This window comes from Balaenoptera physalus (genome assembly GCF_965194825.1).
Source record: "Balaenoptera physalus genome assembly, chromosome: 11".
NCBI classification, from domain to species: Eukaryota; Metazoa; Chordata; class Mammalia; order Artiodactyla; family Balaenopteridae; genus Balaenoptera; species Balaenoptera physalus.
In genome coordinates, this window is record NC_138896.1 from 33,060,951 (window position 1) to 33,067,145 (window position 6,195).

The window sequence follows — 6,195 nt, forward strand, 5'->3', positions numbered from 1 at the left end:
GAAAACTAGTTCACGACTGGGCAGTTAAGACTATTGGGAAAAGGAGAGATTATTCAATGAATTGTGTGCTGGGACAACTGGTTATCCATATGGAAGAAAATTAAATCATATTCCTTCATCACACCATACACACAAATCTACTCTGGATACACTCAAATCTTAAAGAGAGAAAAAGTATAAAATTTTAGGAGGCAATGGAGGATAGTACCTTTGTTTCTATGTATGGGGTAAGGAATAATTTCTTAAACAAGCACTAGGAAAAGATTGAAAAATTCTCCTATATTAGTAAGTACTTCTGATCTTCAAAAGATGCCATAAAGAAAGTGAAAAGTCAAGTCACAAATTGGGAGAAAATCATTGTAATACATATAAACACCAAATAAATATTATATGGAAAATATAAGGAAGTCAATCAGAAAAATATTAACTACTGATATGAAAAATGGGCAAAAGACAAGAACATACATTTTGCAGAGGAAACACAAATGGCAAATAAATTTATGACAATGTACACAAACTCATTAGTAACCAGGGAAATGCAAATTAAGACTACAGTCGAAACCGGGAAAACAAAAATTAAGAAGTCTTGACTCAATAGTAATAGTTGGAGAAATTGTGGATGATAAATGTTCACTGCAAGTGGGAGTAAAAGTTGGCTTGATCACTTTAGATAACTATTTGGCATCACTCCATAAAGGTGAAGATTTATATACCCTACTTCTCAGCAGTTCCCCTCTTTGGCTACACCCCAGAGAAACTTCTGCTCAGTGGGAGACAGGTACAGAATGTTGAGAGCAGCTCTGTTCATAAAAGTAACACTAGAAATCATTAAAAAATAAACATTAGAAATCACCTCTGTATCCACCTACAGGAGAATAGATCATATGTGTTATGATCAACATATGAAAATAAACTGAAGCTGCATGCAGCAACATGCATGAATCTTAACACATAATGTTGGGTAAAAAAAATCCTTGGAGACTATCTACTCTATGATACAATTTTGTAAATCTCAAAAACAAGCAAAAATATATATACATAGGGAAACACTACATGCTTTTTATATGAAAAGGAAAAGCTAAGGCATTTAGAATAATGACTACATCTTGAGCAGGAGGGAAGGTGTATTAGTCAGCTCAGGCTGCCATAACAAAATGCCACAGACTGTGGCTTAAACAGCAGACATTTATTTTCTAACAGTTCTAGAGGCAGGAAGTCCAAAATCAAGGTAGTGGCTGATTTGGTTTTCTGGCAAGAACTCTCTTCCTGCTTTCTTGCTATGTCCTCACATGTCCTCTTGCTATGTCCTTTCCTCAGTGCCTGTGAGCCAAGAGAGGGCCCTGGTCTCTCCCCCGCCCCACCCTTGTTTTTGGCTGAGAGGCTTGCGGGATCTTAGCACCTGGGCCCACAGAAGTGAAAGCACAGAGTCCTAACCACTGGACTGCCAGGGAATTCCCTCTCCTCCTCTTCTTATAAGGACACCAGTCCTATCGGATTACAGCCCCATCCTTATGACTTCATTTGACTTTAATTACCTCCTTATAGGTCCTATCTCTAAATACAGTCACATTGGGCTTCCACATATGAATTTGGAAGGGACTCAATGAGTCTAGAACAGAGGAGAATGTGATGAGAAGAATCATATATATTGATACAAGTTATGTGTGATATTTGAGTTGGGTGATGAGTGAATATTTAATTTATTATTATGATTTATAACTTATGCTACATATATTCTTTATATCAAAAATTATATTTAAGATTCAATGCATCCTATGAAAATTCCAATGGCATATTTCACAGAAATAGAACAAATAATTCTAAAATTTGTATGGAACCACAAAAGATCCTGAGTAGCCAAACAATCCTGAGAAAGAAGTACGAAGCTGGAGGTATCACACTCCCTGATTTTAAACTATACTACAAAGCTACAGTAATAAAAACAGTATGGTACTAGCACTAAAACAAATACACAGATCAATGGAACAGAATTGAGAGACCAGAAAGAAACCTACATTTATATGGACAATTAATTTATGACAAAGGAGCAAATAACACAATGGAGAAAGAATGGTCTCTTCAATAAATGGTGTTGGGAAAAATGTACAGCCACATGCAAAAGAATGAAACTGGACCCCTATCTTCCACCATACACAAAAATTAACTCAAAATGGATTAAAGACTTGAATGTAAGACCTGAAACCATAAAATTCTCAGAAGAAAAAATAGGCAGTAACCTCACCAACATCTCTTAGTGAAGTTTTTGTGGATCTGACTCCAAAGGCAAGGGAAACCAAAGCAAAAGTAAACACATAGGACTACATCAAACTAAAAAGCTCCTGAAAGGCAAAGGAAACCATCATCAAAACAAAAAGGCAACCTACTGAACAGGAGAAAATATTTGCAAATCATATATCTGATAAAGGTTAATATCTAAAATATATAAAGAACACATACATCTCAACAACAAAAAACCCAAACATCCCAATTAAAAATGGGCAGAGGATCTGAACAGACATTTTTCCAAAGAAGACATACAGATGGCCAACAGGCACATGAAAAGATGTTCAACATTACTAATTATTAGGGAAGTGCAAATCAAAACCACAGTGAGATAGCACCCCATACCTGTTAGAATGGATATTATCGAAAAGATAAGAAATAACAAACGTTGGAGAAGATGTGGAGAAAAGGGAACACTCATACACTGTTGGTGGGACTATAAATTGGTGCAGCCACTATGGAAAACAGTATGGAGATTCCTCAAAAAAAATTAAGAATAGAACCACCATATGACCCAGCTATTCCACTTCTGGGTATTTATCCAAGAACACAAAAACACTAATTTGAAAAGATATATTGCACCCCAATGTTCATTGCAGCTTTATTTACAATAGTCAAGATATGGAAACAACCTAAGTGTCCATCAATGGAGGAATGGATAAAGAAGATGTGGTATATATACACAATGGAACACTACTCAGCCATAAAAAAGAATGAAATCCTGCCATTTGTGACAATAAGGATGAACCTTGACAGTATTATGCCAAGTGAAATAAATCAGAGAAAGACAAATACTGTATTACTTGACTCATATGTGGAATATAAAAAAAAAAAAAGAGCAAACCAACAAACACAGATATAAAGATCAGATTAGTGGTTAACAGAAAAGAACTGGGTTGGGTGTAGGTGAAATGGGAAAAGGGGGTCAACTGTATGGTGATGGATGGTAACTAGACTTGTAGTTTATATAGACTGCTTTGTAGTGACCTCTTTGTAGTATATACAGATGTTGAATTATAATGTTGTACACTTGAAATTTACATAAAAATTATATTTAAAGATTAAAAATTAATGAACTATAGCTGTGTGTATTAATATCAGTGAAATTCAAAATAAAATGTTAATGCTGATTGTACGTTTATGATATGTGTGATTTTCTGTATGTACAAAAGATTTAAAAGTAATGTTTGGGTGAAAAAAACAAAAGCAGAAAGAATACTTACCATATGATTTTATTTATGGTAAGTTCAAAATCATGCAAAACTAAACAATATATCGTTGAAGCACACATGCATAGGTACTAAAGAAAATCAAGAGAAGAATAATTACCAAATTCAGGTTACCTCTGGGAGTATGGAAGGAGGGGCACCCAGGTTGCTTCACGTTGCTGGTGATATTCTATTTTTTATGCTGGGGGAGGGAATATGGGGGAGGGGGAATGTTCATTTGAGCATTATACTTTTTTTTACTCATATTAATTTTAATTAGTCAAAGATTGTATATAATTGGTTCCTTAAGATGACTATTTTCCAAATGCTTATACTCTCCTTTGAGATACATAAAAACGAACCTGTTTAGTTACTATTTTCACTTCTGTCTTCTTCCTGCTTTAGTCTAAATTCAGCAAACAATTAAATATTTGTCAAGTGAAATCAAGTGGTGTAATCTCACTCTTCCACTCAGATTGGCACCTGTAGGAGGAACACTGCACTCCTCTGCTATCTTGGAGATGTTTACATTTTGGCTGTAAAGCTCGGGGACATTATACCTGCAAGCCAGCTCCAGGTCAAGCTTTTGGGTTAGCTGGCTGTTGCAGAGGGACACTCAGAGGGATATTTTCTTGCTCTTTAACTCTTTCTGAAATACTCTTTCATAAACAGTCCTTATGATCTTTATTTGTTTGTTCTTATCAAACTGGAGTTTGTGTTCATTATGGAATTTTCAATTTTAAACTGGTTCTAATGGCTCTGTTTGATTTTCATTCTGAGGAGTAACCAGGACTATACCTGAAAGAGGGAGGGCAAAGATTCATGAGAAAAGGTTTTTGTTGCTTTGCAGTTCCTTCCTTTATTTATTTAATGAGCATTATTCTTTATGCTCTTTATGTATAATATATTTAACAAGAGGAAAGGAAGAAAGAAAGAAGGAAAGAAAGAAAGAAAAAGAAAGAAATAAAGAAAGAGGGAAGGAGGGAGGGAGGAAGGGAGGAAGGAAGGAAGGAAGAAGGAAAAAGAGTAAAGAGAAGTCAGGATGACACGGGAGAGAGGTTAAGAAAGCAAGAGTCAGTTAATTCTTCAAAGAGCCAACCTGTGCCGCATTCTTCCTTGGGTGGGAAGTCCAGAGAGATGATCTCTTGGGTTCCTTTATTTTTTGTTTTAAATGTATAATTTCATTATTTTCACTCCATTATTATAATAACATTAAAGGAAATTCTAAGGAAGAAAAACTAATCACCCCTAATTCAATTAATCTATTCTATTATCTTTGTAATAGATTTATAGCGTCTAGACTTACATCCATTGGTCCAGCAGGGGAGGTAGCCAGCTTTCCCCATCCTCCAGCAGGGATGCATTACTCCTTCCTCTGCAGTCTGTTTTTCTTTGCTCGTTCCTCAGCATATCCTGCCTTGCTTCCTACTTGAAAAGTTTGGCCAGGGACATTTCTGATGTGTCTGGTCTTTCTCTTGCCTTTCTACATAATTTAACATCCTCAGAGATTCTAGCCTGAGAGGTGAAATCTCCCTTTCCCATCCACTGAAGTCATTATATTTTTGGCCACCAGGGGGCATCCACAGACTTGCCATAGACTCAACCCTGCCCCTCCTCAGGATATACACCTCTGGGTCATTTGAGGAGAAAGAGGTCCTTGACTAATTGGTTTATCCCTGTAGAACTATTTTTAACTTTTGTTTCTGTTTTCTACAGCAAATCTTTCTTCTCCTTCCCTCTGATTGTCTCACATGCATGTGTGCTCCTAAGAGATTCTCTGAGACAGCTTCACACTCATTCATGTCCCTTTTCTCTTGGGACATTTGTCCTCAGATTTTGTGTATATGAGGTAGAAGTCTGGTCGTACTTCTGCTGGTCTGAACATCCTCTCTTGGGGGGAGGGGGAACTTCAGAAACTGCAGCACATTCTATTCAATGTCTCCGATGATGAAGAGTTGAAATCCTTTGAAGGTCCAAAGCTACTTAGAAGCTGAATCTCGGCTGTTAGAAGAGTGATCATCCTGGGTAATATTGTTTTTGACTCAAAATGTGGTCTGACAATAAAATAACAAGACTGATTTCCCCAAATGGCTCAGGACCTGGCCTTGGAAGTCACTCTCAAATTGGAGTTTAGACTTGGGTCCAGCAATGGAATAAGTGTTTTGTTTTCTGAGGTGACTACGCTGGAGGACAAAAAAATCAGGTCCCATTGTTTTGTTCTCACACCTCCTCTATATGTGGAGAAATACTTCTTCGATTTTACTTAGTGATTTGGAGATCTTAGAGAGGAGTGTGTAGGTGGTGAATCTAGTGGAACCAACAAACACATAGGGAAAAATGGAGATTCCAGGTTGGAGATTTGACCCTCTTACTGCCTTGAGCTCATGGGCCTCTTATTCTAATCATGAAGACTTCCTTGGTATTTGGTGGACATGAATTTGAGAACAAGATCGGTTTCTTCTTAAAACGGCTTGTGCTTATGCACAGGCTGTTCTGAGAAGTGGAATTGCTGGATCATTGGCAATGTGCATTTTAAATTTTAATAGAGATAGATAAATTACTCTCCCAAAAGGCTGTAAAAACTTACAATCTAAAGAAAATAATCCAATTAAAAAGTGGGCAAAAGTGCTGGACAGACATCTCACCAAAGAAGATATACAGATGGCACATAAGCATATGAAAAGATGCTCTGCAACGTATGCCA